The 24,578-nt window shown below is 44.6% G+C and overlaps 8 non-coding genes across 8 annotated transcripts; all 8 read right to left on the reverse strand.

Annotated features, from left to right (window-relative positions):
* Positions 1–8,177: 8,177 nt before the first annotated feature.
* Positions 8,178–8,250, reverse strand: TRNAD-GUC (transfer RNA aspartic acid (anticodon GUC)). Its single transcript has one exon. It is a non-coding gene; the product is annotated as a tRNA-Asp (tRNA).
* Positions 8,251–9,057: 807 nt separating this feature from the next.
* Positions 9,058–9,130, reverse strand: TRNAD-GUC (transfer RNA aspartic acid (anticodon GUC)). Its single transcript has one exon. It is a non-coding gene; the product is annotated as a tRNA-Asp (tRNA).
* A 514-nt stretch (positions 9,131–9,644) lies between these two features.
* TRNAD-GUC (transfer RNA aspartic acid (anticodon GUC)) lies at positions 9,645–9,717 on the reverse strand. The gene has a single exon. It is a non-coding gene; the product is annotated as a tRNA-Asp (tRNA).
* A 514-nt stretch (positions 9,718–10,231) lies between these two features.
* On the reverse strand, positions 10,232–10,304 carry TRNAD-GUC (transfer RNA aspartic acid (anticodon GUC)). Its single transcript has one exon. It is a non-coding gene; the product is annotated as a tRNA-Asp (tRNA).
* Positions 10,305–11,108: 804 nt separating this feature from the next.
* On the reverse strand, positions 11,109–11,181 carry TRNAD-GUC (transfer RNA aspartic acid (anticodon GUC)). The gene has a single exon. It is a non-coding gene; the product is annotated as a tRNA-Asp (tRNA).
* Positions 11,182–11,843: 662 nt separating this feature from the next.
* On the reverse strand, positions 11,844–11,916 carry TRNAD-GUC (transfer RNA aspartic acid (anticodon GUC)). Its single transcript has one exon. It is a non-coding gene; the product is annotated as a tRNA-Asp (tRNA).
* A 1,249-nt stretch (positions 11,917–13,165) lies between these two features.
* Positions 13,166–13,238, reverse strand: TRNAD-GUC (transfer RNA aspartic acid (anticodon GUC)). The gene has a single exon. It is a non-coding gene; the product is annotated as a tRNA-Asp (tRNA).
* A 2,422-nt stretch (positions 13,239–15,660) lies between these two features.
* TRNAS-GCU (transfer RNA serine (anticodon GCU)) lies at positions 15,661–15,733 on the reverse strand. The gene has a single exon. It is a non-coding gene; the product is annotated as a tRNA-Ser (tRNA).
* Between the last annotated feature and the right edge of the window lie 8,845 nt (positions 15,734–24,578).

Genomic DNA, 24,578 nt, shown 5'->3' on the forward strand with positions numbered 1-24,578 from the left:
GCTAACCATTGAGCCACGAAAGATCAGAAAATAAATGGTTATCACGTATTATGGAAAAAGTTTGACTTTTCACGCTACATCTGAGACCTCACAACACCTCTCTCGGGTGGGCTCGAACCACCAACCTTTCGATTAACAGCTGAACGCGCTAACCATTGCGCCACGGAAGCCCAAAAATTAAATGCTCGTCAGGTATTGTGGAAAAACTCTGACATTTTACGTTACATCTGAGACGTCACAACACCGCTCCCGGGAGGGCTCGAACCACCAACCTTTCGGTTAACAGCTGAAAGCGCTGACCATTGCGCCACTGAAGCTCAGAAATTAAATGGTTGTCACGTATTGTGGAAAAGTTTTGACTTTTTATGCTACATCTGAGACCCCACATCACCTCTTCCAGGTGGGCTCGAACCACCAACCTTTCGATTAACAGCTGAACGCGCTAACCATTGCGCCACGGAAGCCCAAAAATTAAATGTTCGTCAGGTATTGTGGAAAAACTCTGACATTTTACGTTACATCTGAGACGTCACAACACTTCTCCCGGATGGGCTCGAACCACCAACCTATTGGTTAATAGCCGAACGCCTTAACCATTGCGCCACTGAAGCCCAAAAATTAAATTTTCGTCAGGTATTGAGGTAAAACTTTGACTTTTTACTTCACATCTGAGGCCTCACAACACCGCTCCCGGATGGGCTCGAACCACCAACCTTTCGGTTAACAGCCGAACGCGCTAACCAATCGCCACGGACGCCCAAAAATTAAATGGTCGTCAGGTATTGTGGAAAAACTCTGACATTTTACGTTACATCTGAGACGTCACAACACTTCTCCCGGATAGGCTCGAAAAACCAACCAATTGGTTAACAGCCGAACGCGCTAACCATTGAGCCACAGAAGCTCAGAAATTAAATGGTTGTTAGGTTTTGTGGATAAGTTATGACTTTTTACGTTACATCTGAGACCTCACAACACCGCTCCCAGATGGGCTCGAACCACCAACCTTTCGATTAACAGCCGAACGCGCTAACATTGAGCCACGGAAGCCCAAAAATTAAATGTTCGTCAGGACAATAAATAAAAATGTACCTCGATTTTTAATTTTCAGCTGTTAACCGAAAGGTTGGTGGTTCGAGCCCTCCCGGGAGCGGTGTTGTGACGTCTCAGATGTAACGTAAAATGTCAGAGTTTTTCCACAATACCTGACGAGCATTTAATTTTTGGGCTTCCGTGGCGCAATGGTTAGCGCGTTCAGCTGTTAATCGAAAGGTTGGTGGTTCGAGCCCACCCGGGAGAGGTGTTGTGAGGTCTCAGATGTAGCGTGAATAGTCAAACTTTTTCCATAATACGTGATAACCATTTATTTTCTGATCTTTCGTGGCTCAATGGTTAGCGCGTTCGGCTTTTAACCAATAGCTTGGTGGTTCGAGCCCACCCGGGAGCGGTGTTTTTGGATCTCAAATGTAACGTAAATAGCCAAAGTTTTTCTACAATACCTGACGACCACTTAATTTTTGGGCTTCCGTGGCGCAATGGTTAGTGCGTTCAGCTGTTAACCGAAAGGTTGGTGGTTCGAGCCCAAACGAGAGAGGATTTGTGGGGTCTCAGATGTAGCGTGAAAAGTCGTAACTTTTCAACAATACCTGACAACCATTTAATTTTTGGGCGTCCGTGGTGCAATGGTCAGCGCGTTCAGCTGTTAACCGAAAGGTTGGTGGTTCGAGCCCTCCCGGGAGCGGTGTTGTGACGTCTCAGATGTAACGTAAAATGTCAGAGTTTTTCCACAACACCAGACGAACATTTAACTTTTGGGCTTCCGTGGCGCAATGGTTAGCGCGTTCGGCTGTTAACCAATTGGTTGGTGGTTCGAGCCCATCCGGGAGCGGTGTTGTGAGGTCTCAGATGTGACGTAAAAAGTCAAGGTTTTTACACAATACCTGACGAGAATTTAATTTTTGGGATTCCGTGGCGCAATGGTTAGCGCGTTCAGCTGTTAATCGAAAGGTTGGTGGTTCGAGCCCACCCGGGAGAGGTAATGTGGGGTCTCAAATGTAACGTAGAAAGCCAAAGTTTTTCCACAACACCTGACAACCATTTAATTTCTGAGCTTCCGTGGCTCAATGGTTAGCGCGTTCGGCTGTTAACCAATAGGTTGGTGGTTCGAGCCCATCCGGGAGCGGTGTTGTGAGGTCTCAGATGTGACGTAAATAGTCAAGGTTTTTACACAATACCTGACGAGCATTTAATTTTTGGGCTTCCGTGGCGCAATGGTTAGCGCGTTCAGCTGTTAATCGAAAGGTTGGTGGTTCGAGCCCACCCGGGAGAGGTGTTGTGAGGTCTCAGATGTAGCGTGAATAGTCAAACTTTTTCCATAATACGTGATAACCATTTATTTTCTGATCTTTCGTGGCTCAATGGTTAGCGCGTTCGGCTTTTAACCAATAGCTTGGTGGTTCGAGCCCACCCGGGAGCGGTGTTTTTGGATCTCAAATGTAACGTAAATAGCCAAAGTTTTTCTACAATACCTGACGACCACTTAATTTTTGGGCTTCCGTGGCGCAATGGTTAGTGCGTTCAGCTGTTAACCGAAAGGTTGGTGGTTCGAGCCCAAACGAGAGAGGATTTGTGGGGTCTCAGATGTAGCGTGAAAAGTCGTAACTTTTCAACAATACCTGACAACCATTTAATTTTTGGGCGTCCGTGGTGCAATGGTCAGCGCGTTCAGCTGTTAACCGAAAGGTTGGTGGTTCGAGCCCTCCCGGGAGCGGTGTTGTGACGTCTCAGATGTAACGTAAAATGTCAGAGTTTTTCCACAACACCAGACGAACATTTAACTTTTGGGCTTCCGTGGCGCAATGGTTAGCGCGTTCGGCTGTTAACCAATTGGTTGGTGGTTCGAGCCCATCCGGGAGCGGTGTTGTGAGGTCTCAGATGTGACGTAAAAAGTCAAGGTTTTTACACAATACCTGACGAGAATTTAATTTTTGGGATTCCGTGGCGCAATGGTTAGCGCGTTCAGCTGTTAATCGAAAGGTTGGTGGTTCGAGCCCACCCGGGAGAGGTAATGTGGGGTCTCAAATGTAACGTAGAAAGCCAAAGTTTTTCCACAACACCTGACAACCATTTAATTTCTGAGCTTCCGTGGCTCAATGGTTAGCGCGTTCGGCTGTTAACCAATAGGTTGGTGGTTCGAGCCCATCCGGGAGCGGTGTTGTGAGGTCTCAGATGTGACGTAAATAGTCAAGGTTTTTACACAATACCTGACGAGCATTTAACTTTTGGGCTTCCGTGGCGCAATGGTTAGCGCGTTCGGCTGTTAACCAATAGGTTGGTGGTTCGAGCCCATCCGGGAGCGGTGTTGTGAGGTCTCAGATGTGACGTAAGAAGTCAAGGTTTTTACACAATACCTGACGAGTATTTAACTTTTGGGCTTCCGTGGCGCAATGGTTAGCGCGTTCGGCTGTTAACCAATAGGTTGGTGGTTCGAGCCCATCCGGGAGCGGTGTTGTGAGGTCTCAGATGTGACGTAAAAAGTCAAGTTTTTTGCACAATACCTGACGAGCATTTAGGTTTTGGGCTTCCGTGGCGCAATGGTTAGCGCGTTCGGCTGTTAAGCAATAGGTTGGTGGTTCGAGCCCATCCGGGAGCGGTGTTGTGAGGTCTCAGATGTGACGTAAAAAGTCAAGGTTTTTACACAATACCTAACGAGCATTTAAATTTTGGGCTTCCTTGGCGCAATGGTTAGCGCGTTCGGCTGTTAACCAATAGGTTGGGGGTTCGAGCCCACCCGGGAGCGGTGTTGTGTGATCTCAAATGTAACGTAGAAAGCCAAAATTTTTCCACAATACCTGACGACCATTTAATTTTTGGGCTTCCGTGGCGCAATGGTTAGCACGTTCGGCTGTTAACCAATAGGTTGGTGGTTCGAGCCCATCCGGGAGCGGTGTTGTGAGGTCTCAGATGTGACGTTAAAAGTCAAGGTTTTCCACAATACCTGACAACCATTTAATTTCTGAGCTTCCGTGGCTCAATGGTTAGCGCGTTCGGCTGTTAACCAATAGGTTGGTGGTTCGAGCCCACCCGGGAGCGGTGTTGTGGGATCTGAAATATAACGTAGAAAGCCAAAGTTTTTGCACAATAAATGACGACCATTTAATTTTTGGGCTTCCGTGGCGCAATGGTTAGCGCGTTCGGCTGTTAACCAATAGGTTGGTGGTTCGACCCCATCCGGGAGCGGTGTTGTGAGGTCTCAGATGTGACGTAAAAAGTCAAGGTTTTTACATAATACCTGACGAGCATTTAACTTTTGGGCTTCCGTGGCGCAATGGTTAGCGCGCTCGGCTGTTAACCAATAGGTTGGTGGTTCGAGCCCACCCGGGAGCGGTGTTGTGTGATCTCAAATGTAACGTAGAAAGCCAAAGTTTTTCCACAATACCTGACGACCATTTAATTTTTGGGCTTCCGTGGCGCAATGGTTAGCGCGTTCGGCTGTTAAGCAATAGGTTGGTGGTTCGAGCCCATCCGGGAGCGGTGTTGTGAGGTCTCAGATGTGACGTAAAAAGTCAAGGTTTTTACACAATACCTGACGAGCATTTAAATTTTGGGCTTCCTTGGCGCAATAGTTAGCGCGTTCGGCTGTTAACCAATAGGTTGGTGGTTCGAGCCCACCCGGGAGCGGTGTTGTGTGATCTCAAATGTAACGTAGAAAGCCAAAATTTTTCCACAATACCTGACGACCATTTAATTTTTGGGCTTCCGTGGCGCAATGGTTAGCACGTTCGGCTGTTAACCAATAGGTTTGTGGTTCGAGCCCATCCGGGAGCGGTGTTGTGAGGTCTCAGATGTGACGTTAAAAGTCAAGGTTTTTCACAATACCTGACAACCATTTAATTTCTGAGCTTCCGTGGCTCAATGGTTAGCGCGTTCGGCTGTTAACCATTAGGTTGGTGGTTCGAGCCCACCCGGGAGCGGTGTTGTGGGATCTGAAATGTAACGTAGAAAGCCAAAGTTTTTGCACAATAAATGACGACCATTTAATTTTTGGGCTTCCGTGGCGCAATGGTTAGCGCGTTCGGCTGTTAACCAATAGGTTGGTGGTTCGACCCCATCCGGGAGCGGTGTTGTGAGGTCTCAGATGTGACGTAAAAAGTCAAGGTTTTTACATAATACCTGACGAGCATTTAACTTTTGGGCTTCCGTGGCGCAATGGTTAGCGCGCTCGGCTGTTAACCAATAGGTTGGTGGTTCGAGCCCACCCGGGAGCGGTGTTGTGTGATCTCAAATGTAACGTAGAAAGCCAAAGTTTTTCCACAATACCTGACGACCATTTAATTTTTGGGCTTCCGTGGCGCAATGGTTAGCGCGTTCGGCTGTTAAGCAATAGGTTGGTGGTTCGAGCCCATCCGGGAGCGGTGTTGTGAGGTCTCAGATGTGACGTAAAAAGTCAAGGTTTTTACACAATACCTGACGAGCAATTAAATTTTGGGCTTCCTTGGCGCAATGGTTAGCGCGTTCGGCTGTTAACCACGTCGATTTTGAAAATGTTATTAAAAATCGAGGTAAATTTTTAATTATTGTTCAATCGAGATGAAATCACTTTCAATGAGTGTTTTATAGGGAATTAAGCTGAATTCGGTCAAACATTTCTCCAGAAAAAAATGCATTCAAAAGTGTACCGAAAAAATCGCATGTTTTTTTCCTTCAAGATACAAAATCCGTGACAACGATTTCTTATTGAAAATTGAATTTTAACAGTTTGTTGAATGAATATCGTTACATTTGCTTGAATTAACGCAAAAATTACAAAAATAATGGTTTCAGTGGTTATATTTGAAAACAGTGAACAAATACTCAAAATGTTTTTCTTAGGCCGAGTTACGTCGATTTTGAAAATGTTATTAAAAATCGAGGTACATTTTTATTTATTGTTCAATCGAGATGAAATCACTTTTAATGAGTGTTTTATAGGGAATTAAGCTGAATTCGGTCAAAAATTTCTCCAGAAAAAAATTCATTCAAAAAAGTACCGAAAAAATCGCAGGTTTTTCTTCTTCAAGACACAAAATCCGTGAATACGATTTCTTATTGAAAATTGAATTTTAACAGTTTTTTGAATGAATATCGTTACATTTGCTTGAATTAAAGCAAAAAGTATAAAAATAATGGTTTCAGTGGTTATTTTTGAAAATAGTGAAGAAATACTCAAAATATGCTTCTTTGGCCGTGAAACGTCGATTTTGAAAATGTTATTAAAAATCGAGGTAAATTTTTAATTATAGTTCAATCGAGATGAAATCACTTTCAATGAGTGTTTTATAGGGAATTAAGCTGAATTCGGTCAAACATTTCTCCAGAAAAAAATGCATTCAAAAGTGTACCGAAAAAATCGCATGTTTTTTTCCTTCAAGATACAAAATCCGTGACAACGATTTCTTATTGAAAATTGAATTTTAACAGTTTGTTGAATGAATATCGTTACATTTGCTTGAATTAACGCAAAAATTACAAAAATAATGGTTTCAGTGGTTATATTTGAAAACAGTGAACAAATACTCAAAATGTTTTTCTTAGGCCGAGTTACGTCGATTTTGAAAATGTTATTAAAAATCGAGGTAAATTTTTATTTATTGTTCAATCGAGATGAAATCACTTTTAATGAGTGTTTTATAGGGAATTAAGCTGAATTCGGTCAAACATTTCTCCAGAAAAAAATGCATTCAAAAGTGTACCGAAAAAATCGCATGTTTTTTTCCTTCAAGATACAAAATCCGTGACAACGATTTCTTATTGAAAATTGAATTTTAACAGTTTGTTGAATGAATATCGTTACATTTGCTTGAATTAACGCAAAAATTACAAAAATAATGGTTTCAGTGGTTATATTTGAAAACAGTGAACAAATACTCAAAATGTTTTTCTTAGGCCGAGTTACGTCGATTTTGAAAATGTTATTAAAAATCGAGGTACATTTTTATTTATTGTTCAATCGAGATGAAATCACTTTTAATGAGTGTTTTATAGGGAATTAAGCTGAATTCGGTCAAAAATTTCTCCAGAAAAAAATTCATTCAAAAAAGTACCGAAAAAATCGCAGGTTTTTCTTCTTCAAGACACAAAATCCGTGAATACGATTTCTTATTGAAAATTGAATTTTAACAGTTTTTTGAATGAATATCGTTACATTTGCTTGAATTAAAGCAAAAAGTATAAAAATAATGGTTTCAGTGGTTATTTTTGAAAATAGTGAAGAAATACTCAAAATATGCTTCTTTGGCCGTGAAACGTCGATTTTGAAAATGTTATTAAAAATCGAGGTACATTTTTATTTATTGTTCAATCGAGATGAAATCACTTTTAATGAGTGTTTTATAGGGAATTAAGCTGAATTCGGTCAAAAATTTCTCCAGAAAAAAATTCATTCAAAAAAGTACCGAAAAAATCGCAGGTTTTTCTTCTTCAAGACACAAAATCCGTGAATACGATTTCTTATTGAAAATTGAATTTTAACAGTTTGTTGAATGAATATCGTTACATTTGCTTGAATTAACGCAAAAATTACAAAAATAATGGTTTCAGTGGTTATATTTGAAAACAGTGAACAAATACTCAAAATGTTTTTCTTAGGCCGAGTTACGTCGATTTTGAAAATGTTATTAAAAATCGAGGTACATTTTTATTTATTGTTCAATCGAGATGAAATCACTTTTAATGAGTGTTTTATAGGGAATTAAGCTGAATTCGGTCAAAAATTTCTCCAGAAAAAAATTCATTCAAAAAAGTACCGAAAAAATCGCAGGTTTTTCTTCTTCAAGACACAAAATCCGTGAATACGATTTCTTATTGAAAATTGAATTTTAACAGTTTTTTGAATGAATATCGTTACATTTGCTTGAATTAAAGCAAAAAGTATAAAAATAATGGTTTCAGTGGTTATTTTTGAAAATAGTGAAGAAATACTCAAAATATGCTTCTTTGGCCGTGAAACGTCGATTTTGAAAATGTACGTAACATCTGAGACGTCACAACACCGCTCCCGGATGGGCTCGAACCACCAACCTTTTGGTTAACAGCCGAACGCGCTAGCCATTGCGCCACGGAAGCCCAAAAATTAAATGCTCGTCAGGTATTGTGGAAAAACTCTGACATTTTACGTTACATCTGAGACGTCACAACACCGCTCCCGGATGGGCTCGAACCACCAACCTTTCGATTGACAGCCGAACGCGCTAACCATTGAGCCACGGAAGCTCAGAAATTAAATGGTTGTCACGTATTGTGGAAAAGTTACGACTTTTCACGCTACATCTGAGACCCCACAAAACCTCTCTTTTGGGCTCGAACCACCAACCTTTCGGTTAACAGCTGAACGCGCTGACCATTGCGCCACTGAAGCCCAAAAATTAAATGTTCGTCAGGTATTGTTGAAAAACTCCGACATTTTACGTTACATCTGAGACGTCACAACACTTCTCCCGGATGGGCTCGAACCACCAACCTATTGGTTAATAGCCGAACGCGCTAACCATTGCGCAACTGAAGCCCAAAAATTAAATTTTCGTCAGGTATTGAGGTAAAACTTTGACTTTTTACTTCACATCTGAGGCCTCACAACACCACTCCCGGATGGGCTCGAACCACCAACCTTTCGGTTAACAGCCGAACGCGCTAACCATTGCGCCACGGAAGCCCAAAAATTAAATGCTCGTCAGGTATTGTGGAAAAACTCTGACATTTTACGTAACATCTGAGACGTCACAACACCGCTCCCGGATGGGCTCGAACCACCAACCTTTTGGTTAACAGCCGAACGCGCTAGCCATTGCGCCACGGAAGCCCAAAAATTAAATGCTCGTCAGGTATTGTGGAAAAACTCTGACATTTTACGTTACATCTGAGACGTCACAACACCGCTCCCGGGAGGGCTCGAACCACCAACCTTTCGGTTAACAGCTGAACGCGCTGACCATTGCGCCACTGAAGCCCAAAAATTAAATTTTCGTCAGGTATTGAGGTAAAACTTTGACTTTTTACTTCACATCCGAGACCTCACAACACCGCTCCCGGATGGGCTTGAACCACCAACCTTTCGATTGACAGCCGAACGCGCTAACCATTGCGCCACGGAAGCCCAAAAATTAAATGTTCGTCAGGTATTGTGGAAAAACTCTAACATTTTACGTTACATCTGAGACCCCACAACACCTCTTCCGGTGGGCTCGAACCACCAACCTTTCGATTAAGTGCTCGACGCGCTAATTATTGCGCCACGGAAGGCCAAAAATTAAATGTTCGTCAGGTATTGTGGAAAAACTCTGACATTTTACGTAACATCTGAGACGTCACAACACCGCTCCCGGATGGGCTCGAACCACCAACCTTTTGGTTAACAGCCGAACGCGCTAGCCATTGCGCCACGGAAGCCCAAAAATTAAATGCTCGTCAGGTATTGTGGAAAAACTCTGACATTTTACGTTACATCTGAGACGTCACAACACCGCTCCCGGGAGGGCTCGAACCACCAACCTTTCGGTTAACAGCTGAACGCGCTGACCATTGCGCCACTGAAGCCCAAAAATTAAATTTTCGTCAGGTATTGAGGTAAAACTTTGACTTTTTACTTCACATCCGAGACCTCACAACACCGCTCCCGGATGGGCTTGAACCACCAACCTTTCGATTGACAGCCGAACGCGCTAACCATTGCGCCACGGAAGCCCAAAAATTAAATGTTCGTCAGGTATTGTGGAAAAACTCTGACATTTTACGTTACATCTGAGACCCCACAACACCTCTTCCGGTGGGCTCGAACCACCAACCTTTCGATTAAGTGCTCGACGCGCTAATTATTGCGCCACGGAAGGCCAAAAATTAAATGTTCGTCAGGTATTGTGGAAAAACTCTGACATTTTACGTAACATCTGAGACGTCACAACACCGCTCCCGGATGGGCTCGAACCACCAACCTTTTGGTTAACAGCCGAACGCGCTAGCCATTGCGCCACGGAAGCCCAAAAATTAAATGCTCGTCAGGTATTGTGGAAAAACTCTGACATTTTACGTTACATCTGAGACGTCACAACACCGCTCCCGGAAGGGCTCGAACCACCAACCTTTCGGTTAACAGCTGAACGCGCTGACCATTGCGCCACTGAAGCCCAAAAATTAAATTTTCGTCAGGTATTGAGGTAAAACTTTGACTTTTTACTTCACATCCGAGACCTCACAACACCGCTCCCGGATGGGCTCGAACCACCAACCTTTCGATTGACAGCCGAACGCGCTAACCATTGAGCCACGGAAGCTCAGAAATTAAATGGTTGTCACGTATTGTGGAAAAGTTACGACTTTTCACGCTACATCTGAGACCCCACAAAACCTCTCTTTTGGGCTCGAACCACCAACCTTTCGGTTAACAGCTGAACGCGCTGACCATTGCGCCACTGAAGCCCAAAAATTAAATGTTCGTCAGGTATTGTTGAAAAACTCCGACATTTTACGTTACATCTGAGACGTCACAACACTTCTCCCGGATGGGCTCGAACCACCAACCTATTGGTTAATAGCCGAACGCGCTAACCATTGCGCAACTGAAGCCCAAAATTAAATTATCGTCAGGTATTGAGGTAAAACTTTGACTTTTTACTTCACATCTGAGGCCTCACAACACCACTCCCGGATGGGCTCGAACCACCAACCTTTCGGTTAACAGCCGAACGCGCTAACCATTGCGCCACGGACGCCCAAAAAAAATGGTCGTCAGGTATTGTGGAAAAACTTTGGCTATTTACGTTACATTTGAGATCCAAAAACACCGCTCCCGGGTGGGCTCGAACCACCAAGCTAATGGTTAACAGCCGAACGCGCTAACCATTGAGCCACGAAAGATCAGAAATTAAATGGTTATCACGTATTATGGAAAAAGTTTGACTTTTTACGCTACATCTGAGACCTCACAACACCTCTCCCGGGTGGGCTCGAACCACCAACCTTTCGATTAACAGCTGAACGCGCTAACCATTGCGCCACGGAAGCCCAAAAATTAAATTTTCGTCAGGTATTGAGGTAAAACTTTGACTTTTTACTTCACATCCGAGACCTCACAACACCGCTCCCGGATGGGCTCGAACCACCCACCTTTCGATTGACAGCCGAACGCGCTAACCATTGAGCCACGGAAGCTCAGAAATTAAATGGTTGTCACGTATTGTGGAAAAGTTTTGACTTTTTACGTTACATCTGAGACCCCACAACACCTCTTCCGGGCGGGCTCGAACCACCAACCCTTCGATTAACAGCTGAACGCGCTAACCATTGCGCCACGGAAGTCCAAGAGTTAAATGTTCGTCAGGTATTGTGGAAAAACTCTGACATTTTACGTAACATCTGAGACGTCACAACACCGCTCCCGGATGGGCTCGAACCACCAACCTTTCGATTAAGTGCTCGACGCGCTAATTATTGCGCCACGGAAGGCCAAAAATTAAATGTTCGTCAGGTATTGTGGAAAAACTCTGACATTTTACGTAACATCTGAGACGTCACAACACCGCTCCCGGATGGGCTCGAACCACCAACCTTTCGGTTAACAGCCGAACGCGCTAGCCATTGCGCCACGGAAGCCCAAAAATTAAATGCTCGTCAGGTATTGTGGAAAAACTCTGACATTTTACGTTACATCTGAGACGTCACAACACCGCTCCCGGGAGGGCTCGAACCACCAACCTTTCGGTCAACAGCTGAACGCGCTGACCATTGCGCCACTGAAGCCCAAAAATTAAATTTTCGTCAGGTATTGAGGTAAAACTTTGACTTTTTACTTCACATCCGAGACCTCACAACACCGCTCCCGGATGGGCTCGAACCACCAACCTTTCGATTGACAGCCGAACGCGCTAACCATTGAGCCACGGAAGCTCAGAAATTAAATGGTTGTCACGTATTGTGGAAAAGTTTTGACATTTTACGTTACATCTGAGACCCCACAACACCTCTTCCGGGCGGGCTCGAACCACCAACCCTTCGATTAACAGCTGATTGCGCTAACCATTGCGCCACGGAAGCCCAAAAGTTAAATGTTCGTCTGGTGTTGTGGAAAAACTCTGACATTTTACGTTACATCTGAGACGTCACAACACCGCTCCCGGGAGGGCTCGAACCACCAACCTTTCGGTTAACAGCTGAACGCGCTGACCATTGCGCCACTGAAGCCCAAAAATTAAATTTTCGTCAGGTATTGAGGTAAAACCTTGACTTTTTACTTCTCATCTGAGACCTCACAACACCGCTCCCGGATGGGCTCGAACCACCAACCTTTCGGTTAACAGCCGAACGCGCTAACCATTCGCCACGGACGCCCAAAAATTAAATGGTCGTCAGGTATTGTGGAAAAGTTTTGACTTTTAACGCTACATCTGAGACCTCACAACACCTCTTCCGGGTGGGCTCAAACCACCAACCTTTCGATTAAGAGCTGGACGCGCTAATTACTGCGCCACGGAAGCCCAAAAATTAAATGTTCGTCAGGTATTGTGGAAAAACTCTGACATTTTACGTAACATCTGAGACGTCACAACACCGCTCCCGGATGGGCTCGAACCACTAACCTTTCGGTTAACAGCCGAACGCGCTAGCCATTGCGCCACGGACGCCCAAAAATTAAATGGTTGTCAGGTATTGATGAAAAGTTACGACTTTTCACGCTACATCTGAGACCCCACAAATCCTCTCTCGTTTGGGCTCGAACCACCAACCTTTCGGTTAACAGCTGAACGCACTAACCATTGCGCCACGGAAGCCCAAAAATTAAATGGTCGTCAGGTATTGTAGAAAAACTTTGGCTATTTACGTTACATTTGAGATCCAAAAACACCGCTCCCGGGTGGGCTCGAACCACCAAGCTATTGGTTAACAGCCGAACGCGCTAACCATTGAGCCACGAAAGATCAGAAAATAAATGGTTATCACGTATTATGGAAAAAGTTTGACTTTTCACGCTACATCTGAGACCTCACAACACCTCTCCCGGGTGGGCTCGAACCACCAACCTTTCGATTAACAGCTGAACGCGCTAACCATTGCGCCACGGAAGCCCAAAAATTAAATTTTCGTCAGGTATTGAGGTAAAACTATGACTTTTTACTTCACATCCGAGACCTCACAACACCGCTCCCGGATGGGATCGAACCACCAACCTTTCGATTGACAGCCGAACGCGCTAACCATTGAGCCACGGAAGCTCAGAAATTAAATGGTTGTCACGTATTGTGGAAAAGTTTTGACTTTTTACGCTACATCTGAGACCCCACAACACCTCTTCCGGGTGGGCTCGAACCACCAACCTTTCGATTAACAGCTGAACGCGCTAACCATTGCGCCACGGAAGCCCAAAAATTAAATGTTCGTCAGGTATTGTGGAAAAACTCCGACTTTTCAAGCTACATCTGAGACCCCACAAAACCTCTCTCGTTTGGGCTCGAACCACCAACCTTTCGGTTAACAGCTGAACGCGCTGACCATTGCGCCACTGAAGCCCAAAAATTAAATGTTCGTCAGGTATTGTGGAAAAACTCCGACATTTTACGTTACATCTGAGACGTCACAACACTTCTCCCGGATGGGCTCGAACCACCAACCTATTGGTTAATAGCCGAACGCGCTAACCATTGCGCCACTGAAGCCCAAAAATTAAATTTTCGTCAGGTATTGAGGTAAAACTTTGACTTTTTACTTCACATCTGAGGCCTCACAACACCGCTCCCGGATGGGCTCGAACCACCAACCTTTCGGTTAACAGCCGAACGCGCTAACCATTGCGCCACGGACGCCCAAAGAAAATGGTCGTCAGGTATTGCGGAAAAACTTTGGCTATTTACGTTACATTTGAGATCCAAAAACACCGCTCCCGGGTGGGCTCGAACCACCAAGCTATTGGTTAACAGCCGAACGCGCTAACCATTGAGCCACGAAAGATCAGAAAATAAATGGTTATCACGTATTATGGAAAAAGTTTGACATTTCACGCTTCATCTGAGACCTCACAACACCTCTCCCGGGTGGGCTCGAATACCAACCTTTCGATTAACAGCTGAACGCGCTAACCATTGCGCCACGGAAGCCCAAAAATTAAATGCTCGTCAGGTATTGTGGAAAAACTCTGACATTTTACGTTACATCTGAGACGTCACAACACCGCTCCCGGGAGGGCTCGAACCACCAACCTTTCGGTTAACAGCTGAACGCGCTGACCATTGCGCCACTGAAGCCCAAAAATTAAATTTTCGTCAGGTATTGAGGTAAAACCTTGTCTTTTTACTTCACATCTGAGACCTCACAACACCGCTCCCGGATGGGCTCGAACCACCAACCTTTCGGTTAACAGCCGAACGCGCTAAGCATTCGCCACGGACGCCCAAAAATTAAATGGTCGTCAGGTATTGTGGAAAAACTTTGGCTATTTACGTTACATTTGAGATCCAAAAACACCGCTCCCGGGTGGGCTCGAACCACCAACCTATTGGTTAACAGCCGAACGCGCTAAACATTGCGCCACGGAAGCCCTAATGTTAAATGCTCGTCAGGTATTGTGTAAAAACCTTGACTTTTTACGTCACATCTGAGACCTCACAACACCGCTCCCGGATGGGCTCGAACCACCAGCCTATTGGTTAACAGCCGAAAGCGCTAACCATTGAGCCACGGAAGCTCAGAAATTAAATGGTTGTCACGTATTGTGGAAAAGTTTTGACTTTTTACGCTACATCTGAGACCCCACAACACCTCTCCCGGGTGGGCTCGAACCTTCAACCTTTCGATTAACAGCTGAACGCGCTAATCATTGCGCCACGGAAGCCCAAAAATTAAATGGTCGTCAGGTATTGTGGAAAAACTTTGGCTTTCTACGTTACATTTGAGATCACACAACACCTCTCCCGGGTGGGCTCGAACCACCAACCTTTCGATTAACAGCTGAACGCGCTAACCATTGCGCCACGGAATCCCAAAAATTAAATGCTCGTCAGGTATTGTGTAAAAACCTTGACTTTTTACGTCACATCTGAGACCTCACAACACCGCTCCCGGATGGGCTCGAACCACCAACCTATTGGTTAACAGCCGAACGCGCTAACCATTGCGCCACGGAAGCCCAAAAGTTAAATACTCGTCAGGTATTGTGTAAAAACCTTGACTTCTTACGTCACATCTGAGACCTCACAACACCGCTCCCGGATGGGCTCGAACCACCAACCTATTGGGTAACAGCCGAACGCGCTAACCATTGCGCCAAGGAAGCCCAAAAGTTTAATGCTCGTCAGGTATTGTGTAAAAACCTTGACTTTTTACGTCACATCTGAGACCTCACAACACCGCTCCCGGATGGGCTCGAGCCACCAACCTATTGGTTAACAGCCGAACGCGCTAAACATTGCGCCACGGAAGCCCAAAAGTTAAATGCTCGTCAGGTATTGTGTAAAAACCTTGACTTCTTACGTCACATCTGAGACCTCACAACACCGCTCCCGGATGGGCTCGAACCACCAACCTATTGGTTAACAGCCGAACGCGCTAAACATTGCGCCACGGAAGCCCTAATGTTAAATGCTCGTCAGGTATTGTGTAAAAACCTTGATTTTTTACGTCAAATCTGAGACCTCACAACACCGCTCCCGGATGGGGTCGAACCACCACCCTATTGGTTAGCAGCCGAACGCGCTAACCATTGCGCCACGGAAGCCCAAAAATTAATTGGTCGTCATTTATTGTGCAAAAACTTTGGCTTTCTACGTTACATTTGAGATCACACAACACCGCTCCCGGATGGGCTCGAACCATCAACCTATTGGTTAACAGCCGAACGCGCTAACCATTGAGCCACGGAAGCCCAAAAATTAAATGGTCGTCAGGTATTGTGGAAAAACTTTGGCTTTCTACGTCACATCTGAGACCTCAAAACACCGCTCCCGGATGAGCTCGAACCACCAACCTATTGGTTAACAGCCGAACGCGCTAACCATTGAGCCACGGAAGCTCAGAAATTAAATGATTGTCACGTATTGTGGATAAGTTTTGACTTTTTACGCTACATATGAGACCCCACAACACCTCTCCCGGGTGGGCTCGAACCTTCAACCTTTCGATTAACAGCTGAACGCGCAAATCATTGCGCCACGGAAGCCCAAAAATTAAATGTTCGTCAGGTATTGTGAAAAACTCAGACATTTTACGTTACATCTGAGACCTCACAACACCGCATCCCGGATGGGCTCGAACCACAAACCTATTGGTTAACAGCCGAACGCGCTAATCATTGAGCCACGGAAGCCCAGAAATTAAATGGTTGTCACGTATTGTGGAAAAGTTTTGACTTTTTACGCTACATCTGAGACCCCACAACACCTCTCCCGGGTGGGCTCGTACCACCAACCTATTGGTTAACAGCTGAACGCGCTAACCATTGCGCCACGGAAGCCCAAAAATTCAATGTTCGACAGGTATTGTGGAAAAACTCTGACATTTTATGTTACATTTGAGACGTCACAACACCGCTCCCGGGAGAGCTCAAACCACCAGTCTTTTGAATAGCAGCTGAACGCGCTAACCATTGCGCCACGGAAGCCCAAAAATTAAATGGTCGTCAGGTATTGTGGAAAAACTTTGGCTTTCTACGTTACATTTGAGATCACACAACACCGCTCCCGGGTGGGCTCGAACTACCAACCTATTGGTTAACAGCCGAGCGCGCTAACCATTGCGCCACGGAAGCCCAAAAGTTAAATGCTCGTCAGGTATTATGTAAAAACCTTGACTTTTTACGTCCTTGTATGGGGAGCAAAGAGTACTATAACATATGCAAAGGAGATCCCAGTATCTCTTGTAGAACAAGAGTTATGAGCCTCCAAAGTTTAGTGCAAAAATCATAAGTAACATAATAAAAATAAGTGAGACGATACCAAAGTTGACGAACATTTTGCTTAATATCTCGGCCCCTGTTTGTCGTAGCTCAATGTTTTCAGTATGGTTAGATGAAGGACAATTTGGACTATAACATATCCTAAGGACATCCCGGTATCTCTAGTAGACACAGAGTTATGGGCCTGCAAAGCATAGTCTAATGCATTTCCTATGGAGGCGTTTGTTTGTTCACGTATTGCTTAATTACTTGACCCTGTTCTTTCGATTAAAAATAATAACATATCTTTAGTGTAGCGGTTATCGCATCCGCCTCACTCCCGGAAGGCCACAGGTTCGAAACCGCGAAGTTTTTTTTTTGCTTGGAACATGCAAAGACCTTTATAATTATCCGAACATTTGTGTCAAGATCACATTATTTACATCCCCGTATCTCTGGTAGAACCAGAGTTACGAGCCTGCAAAGTTTATTTTCAAAAATCAAAAGTAACCTTCTAACAATAAGTGAGACAAAAAATAAGTTGACGACGATATTGAGGTAGCCTCAAGTTTAAAGTATCCTTGTATGGGGAGCAAAGAGTACTATAACATATCCAAAGGAGATCCCAGTATCTCTTGTAGAACAAGAGTTATGAGCCTCCAAAGTTTAGTGCAAAAATTATAAGTAACATAATAAAAATAAGTGAGACGATACCAAAGTTGACGAACCTTTTGCTTAATATCTCGGCCCTTGTTTGTCGTAGCTCAATGTTTTTAGTATGGTTAGATGGGGGACAAATTGGACTATAACATACTCAAAGGACATCCCCGTATCTCCAGTAGAAACAGAGTTACGAGCCTGCAAAGTGTAGTCTAATGCATTTTCTATGGAGGGGTTTGTTTGTTCACGTATTGCTTAATTACTTGACCCTGTTCTTTCGATTAAAAATAATAACATATCTTTAGTGTAGCGGTTATCGCATCCGCCTCACTCTCGGAAGGCCACAGATTCGAAACCACGAAGTTTTTTTTTTTGCTTGGAACATGCAAAGACCTTTATAATTATCCGAACATTTGTGTCAAGGTCACATTATTTACATCCCCGTATCTCTGGTAGAACCAGAGTTACGAGCCTCCAGAATTTAGTCTAATGTATTTCCTATGGAGGGGTTTGTTTGTATACGATTAGCTTAATTACTCGACTACTGTTTGTCGTAGCCCTAATTCTTAGTATGGCTAGATGGGGGACAAATTGGTCTATAACATACTCAAAGGACATCCCCTTATCTCCAGTAGAAACAGAGTTACGAGCCTGCAAAGTTTATTTTCAAAAATCAAAAGTAACCTTCTAACAATAAGTGAGACAAAAAGTAAGTTGACGACGATATTGAGGTAGCCTCAAGTTTAAAGTATCCTTGTATGGGGAGCAAAGAGTACTATAACATATGCAAAGGAGATCCCAGTATCTCTTGTAGAACAAGAGTTATGAGCCTCCAAAGTTTAGTGCAAAAATCATAAGTAACATAATAAAAATAAGTGAGACGATACCAAAGTTGACGAACATTTTGCTTAATATCTCGGCCCCTGTTTGTCGTAGCTCAATGTTTTCAGTATGGTTAGATGAAGGACAAATTGGACTATAACATATCCTAAGGACATCCCGGTATCTCTAGTAGACACAGAGCTATGGGCCTGCAAAGCATAGTTTAATGCATTTCCTATGGAGGCGTTTGTTTGTTCACGTATTGCTTAATTACTTGACCCTGTTCTTTCGATTAAAAATAATAACATATCTTTAGTGTAGCGGTTATCGCATCCGCCTCACTCCCGGAAGGCCACAGGTTCGAAACCGCGAAGTTTTTTTTTTGCTTGGAACATGCAAAGACCTTTATAATTATCCGAACATTTGTGTCAAGGTCACATTATTTACATCCCCGTATCTCTGGTAGAACAAGAGTTACGAGCCTGCAAAGTTTATTTTCAAAAATCAAAAGTAACCTTCTAACAATAAGTGAGACAAAAAATAAGTTGACGACGATATTGAGGTAGCCTCAAGTTTAAAGTATCCTTGTATGGGGAGCAAAGAGTACTATAATATATCCAAAGGAGATCCCAGTATCTCTTGTAGAACAAGAGTTATGAGCCTCCAAAGTTTAGTGCAACAATCATAAGTAACATAATAAAAATAAGTGAGACGATACCAAAGTTGACGAACATTTTGCTTAATATCTCGGCCCTTGTTTGTCGTAGCTCAATGTTTTTAGTATGGCTAGATGGGGGACAATATGGACTATAGCATATCCTAAGGACATCCCCGTATCTTTAGTAGACACAGAGTTATGGGCCTGCAAAATATAGTCTAATGCATTTCCTATGGACGGGTTGTTTGTTTACGTTTAGCTTAATTACTCGGCCCCTGTTTGTCGTAGCTCAAAATTTTTAGTATGGTTAGATGGGGGACAAATTGGACTATAACATACTCAAAGGACTTCCCCGTATCTTCTGTAGAAACAGAGTTAAGAGCCTCCAAAGTATAGTCTAATGCATTTCCTATGGAGGGGGTTTGTTTCGTTACGTTTTGCTTAAGTACTCGGCCCCTGTTTGTCGTAGCCCAAAGTTTTTAGTATGGTTAGATGAGGGACAATTTGGACTATAACATATCCTAAGGACATCCCCGTATCTCTAGTAGACACAGAGTTATGGGCCTGCAAAGTATAGTCTAATGCATTTCCTATGGAGGGGTTTGTTTGTTTACGATTAGCTTAATTACTCGACTACTGTTTGTCGTAGCTCAATGTTTTTAGTATGGTGGAAAAGTTTTGACTTTTTACGCTACATCTGAGACCCCACAACACCTCTTCCGGGTGGGCTCGAACCACCAACCTTTCGATTAAAAGCTGAACGCGCTAACCATTGCGCCACGGAAGCCCAAAAATTAAATGCTCGTCAGGTATTGAGGTAAAACTTTGACTTTTTACTTCACATCTGAGGCCTCACAACACCGCTCCTGGGAGGGCTCGAACCACCAACCTTTCGGTTAACAGCTGAACGCGCTGACCATTGCGCCACTGAAGCCCAAAAATTAAATTTTCGTCAGGTATTGAGGTAAAACTTTGACTTTTTACTTCACATCCGAGACCTCACAACACCGCTCCCGGATGGGCTCGAACCACCAACCTTTCGATTAACAGCCGAACGCGCTAACCATTGAGCCACGGAAGCTCAGAAATTAAATAGTTGTCACGTATTGTGGAAAAGTTTTGACTTTTTACGCTACATCTGAGACCCCACAACACCTCTTCCGGGTGGGGTCGAACCACCAACCTTTCGATTAACAGCTGAACGCGCTAACCATTGCGCCACGGAAGCCCAAATATTAAATGCTCGTCAGGTATTGTGGAAAAACTCTGACATTTTACTTCACATCTGAGGCCTCACAACACCGCTCCCGGATAGGCTCGAACCACCAACCTTTCGGTTAACAGCCGAACGCGCTAACCATTCGCCACGGACGCCCGAAAATTAAATGGTCGTCAGGTATTGTGGAAAAACTTTGGCTATTTATGTTACATTTGAGATCCAAAAACACCGCTCCCGGGTGGGCTCGAACCACCAACCTATTGGTTAACAGCCGAACGCGCTAACCATTGAGCCACGAAAGCTCAGAAAATAAATGGTTGTCACGTATTGTGGAAAAGTTTTGTCTTTTTACGCTACATATGAGACCCAACAACACCTCTCCCGGGTGGGCTCGAACCACCAACCTTTCGATTAACAGCTGACCGCGCTAACCATTGCGCCACGCAAGCCCAAAAATTAAATGTTCGTCAGGTATTGTGGAAAAACTCTGACATTTTACGTTACATCTGAGACGTCACAACACTTCTCCCGGATGGGCTCGAACCACCAACCAATTGGTTTACAGCCGAACGCGCTAACCATTGAGCCACAGAAGCTCAGATATTAAATGCTTGTTAGGTTTTGTGGATAAGTTATGACTTTTTACGTTACATCTGAGACCCTACAACACTTCTCCCAGGTGGGCTCGAACCACCATCCTTTCGGTTAACAGCCGAACGCGCTAACCATTGCGCCAAGGTAGCCCAAAAATTAAATGGTAGTCAGGTATTGTGGAAAAACTTTGGTTTTCTACGTTACATTTGAGATCCCACAACACCGCTCCCGGGTGGGCTCGAACCACCAACCTTTCGATAAACAGCTGCACGCGCTAATTATTGCGCCACGCAAGCCCGAAAATTAAATGTTCGTCAGGTATCGTGGAAAAACTCTGACATTTTACGTAACATCTGAGACGTCACAACACCGCTCCCGGATGGGCTCGAACCACCAACCTTTCGGTTAACAGCCGAACGCGCTAACCTTTGCGCCACGGACGCCCAAAAAAAAATGGTCGTCAGGTATTGTGGAAAAACTTTGGCTTTTTACGTTACATTAGAGATCCCACAACACCGCTCCCGGGTGGGCTCGAACCACCAACCTTTCGGTTAACAGCCGAACGCGCTAACCATTGCGCAACGGAGGCCAAATATTAAATGGTCGTCAGGTATTGAAGTAAAACTTTGACTTTTTACTTCACATCTGAGACCTCACAACACCGCTCCCGGATGGGCTCGAACCACCAACCTATTGGTTAACAGCCGAACGCGCTAACCATTGAGCCACGGAAGCTCAGAAATTAAATGGTTGTCACGTATTGTGGAAAAGTTTTGACTTTTTACGCTACATCTGAGACCCCACAACACCTCTCCCGGGTGGGCTCGAACCTTCAAAATTTCGATTAACAGCTGAACGCGCTAATCATTGCGCCACGGAAGCCCAAAAATTAAATGTTCGTCAGGTATTGTGGAATAACTCTGACATTTTACGTTACATCTGAGACCTCACAACACCGCTCCCGGATGGGCTCGAACCACCAACCTATAGTTAACAGCCGAACGCGCTAACCATTGCGCCACGGAAGCCCAAAAATTAAATGGTCGTCAGGTGTTGTGGAAAAAACCTTGACTTTTTACGTCACATCTGAGACCTCACAACACCGCTCCCGGATGGGCTCGAACCACCAACCTATTTTTTATCAGCCGAACGCGCTAACTTTTGAGCCACGGAAGCTCAGAAATCAAATGGTTGTCAGGTATTGTGGATAAGTTATGACTTTTTACGTTACATCTGAGACCCTACAACACCTCTTCCGGTTGGGCTCGAACCACCAGCCTTTCGATTAACAGTTGAACGCGCTAATAATTGCGCCACGGAAGCCCAAAAATTAAATGTTCGTCAGGTATTGTGGAAAAACTCTGACATTTTACGTTACATCTGAGACGTCACAACACCGCTCCCGGATGGGCTCGAACCACCAACCTTTCGGTTAACAGCTGAACGCGCTGACCATTACGCCACGGAAGCCCAAAAATTAAATGGTCGTCAGGTATTGTGGAAAAACTCTGACATTTTACGTTACATCTGAGACCTCACAACACCGCTACCGGATGGGCTCGAACCACCAACCTATTGGTTAACAGCCGAACGCGCTAACCATTGCGCCACGGAAGCCCAAAATTTAAATGGTCGTCAGGTGTTGTGGAAAAAACCTTGACTTTTTACGTCACATCTGAGACGTCACAACACCGCTCCCGGATGGGCTCGAACCACACACCTATTGGTTAACAGCCGAACGCGCTAACCTTTGAGCCACGGAAGCTCAGAAATTAAATGGTTGTCAGGTTTTGTAGATAAGTTATGACTTTCTACGTTACATATGAGATCCCACACCACCGCTCCCGGGTGGGCTCGAACCACCAACCTATAGGTTAACAGCCGAACGCGCTAACCATTGAGCCACGGAAGCCCAAAAATTAAATGTTCGTCAGGTATTGTGGAAAACTCTGACATTTTACGTTACATCTGAGACCTCACAACACCGCTCCCGGATGGGCTCGAACCACCAACCTATTGGTTAACAGCCGAACGCGCTAACCATTGAGCCACGGAAGCTCAGAAATTAAATGGTTGTCAGGTATTGTGGATAAGTTATGACTTATTACGTTACATCTGAGACCCTACAACACCTCTCTCGGTTGGGCTCGAACCACCAACCTTTCGGTTAACAGCCGAACGCGCTAACCATTGCGCCAAGGAAGCCCAAAAAATAAATGGTCGTCAGGTATTGTGGAAAAACTTTGTCTTTCTACGTTACATTTGAGATCCCACAACACCGCTCCCGGGTGGGCTCGAACCACCACCCTATTGGTTAAAAGCTGAACGCGCTAACCATTGCGCCACGGAAGTTAAAAAATTAAATGCTCGTCAGGTATTGTGTAAAAACCTTGACTTTTTACGTCACATCTGAGACCTCACAACACCGCTCCCGGGTGGGCTCGAACCACCAACCTATTGGTTAACAGCCGAAAGCGCAAACCATTGAGCCACGGAAGCTCAGAAATTAAATGGTTGTCAGGTATTGTGGATACGTTATGACTTATTACGTTACATCTGAGACCCTACAACACCTCTCCCGGTTGGGCTCGAACCACCAACCTTTCGGTTAACAGCCGAACGCGCTAACCGTTGCGCCAAGGAAGCCCAAGAATTAAATGTTCGTCAGGTATTGTGGAAAAACCTTGACTTTTTACGTCACTTCTGAGACCTCACAACACCGCTCCCGGATGGGCTCGAACCACCAACCTATTGGTTAACAGCCGAACGCGCTAACCATTGAGCCACGGAAGCCCAAAAATTAAATGTTCGTCAGGTATTGTGGAAAAACTCTGACATTTTACGTTACATCTGAGACCTCACAACACCGCTACCGGATGGGCTCGAACCACCAACCTATTGGTTAACAGCCGAACGCGCTAACCATTGCGCCACGGAAGCCCAAAATTTAAATGGTCGTCAGGTGTTGTGGAAAAAACCTTGACTTTTTACGTCACATCTGAGACGTCACAACACCGCTCCCGGATGGGCTCGAACCACACACCTATTGGTTAACAGCCGAACGCGCTAACCTTTGAGCCACGGAAGCTCAGAAATTAAATGGTTGTCAGGTTTTGTAGATAAGTTATGACTTTCTACGTTACATATGAGATCCCACACCACCGCTCCCGGGTGGGCTCGAACCACCAACCTATAGGTTAACAGCCGAACGCGCTAACCATTGAGCCACGGAAGCCCAAAAATTACATGCTCGTCAGGTATTGTGTAAAAACCTTGACTTTTTGCGTCACATCTGAGACCTGACAACACCGCTCCCGGATGGGCTCGAACCACCAACCTATAGGTTAACAGCCGAACGCGCTAACCATTGAGCCACGGAAGCCCAAAAATTACATGCTCGTCAGGTATTGTGTAAAAACCTTGACTTTTTGCGTCACATCTGAGACCTGACAACACCGCTCCCGGATGGGCTCGAACAACCCACCTATTGGTTAACAGCCGAACGCGCTAACCATTGCGCCACGGAAGCCCAAAAATTAAATGTTCGTCAGGTATTGTGGAAAACTCTGGCATTTTACGTTACATCTGAGACCTCACAACACCGCTCCCGGATGGGCTCGAACCACCAACCTATTGGTTAACAGCCGAACGCGCTAACCATTGAGCCACGGAAGCTCAGAAATTAAATGGTTGTCAGGTATTGTGGATAAGTTATGACTTATTACGTTACATCTGAG

The sequence above is a fragment of the Phalangium opilio genome, unplaced genomic scaffold, assembly GCF_054372755.1.
Source record: "Phalangium opilio isolate 3A_F unplaced genomic scaffold, DU_Popi_V2 ptg000056l_1, whole genome shotgun sequence".
Lineage (NCBI taxonomy): Eukaryota > Metazoa > Arthropoda > Arachnida > Opiliones > Phalangiidae > Phalangium > Phalangium opilio.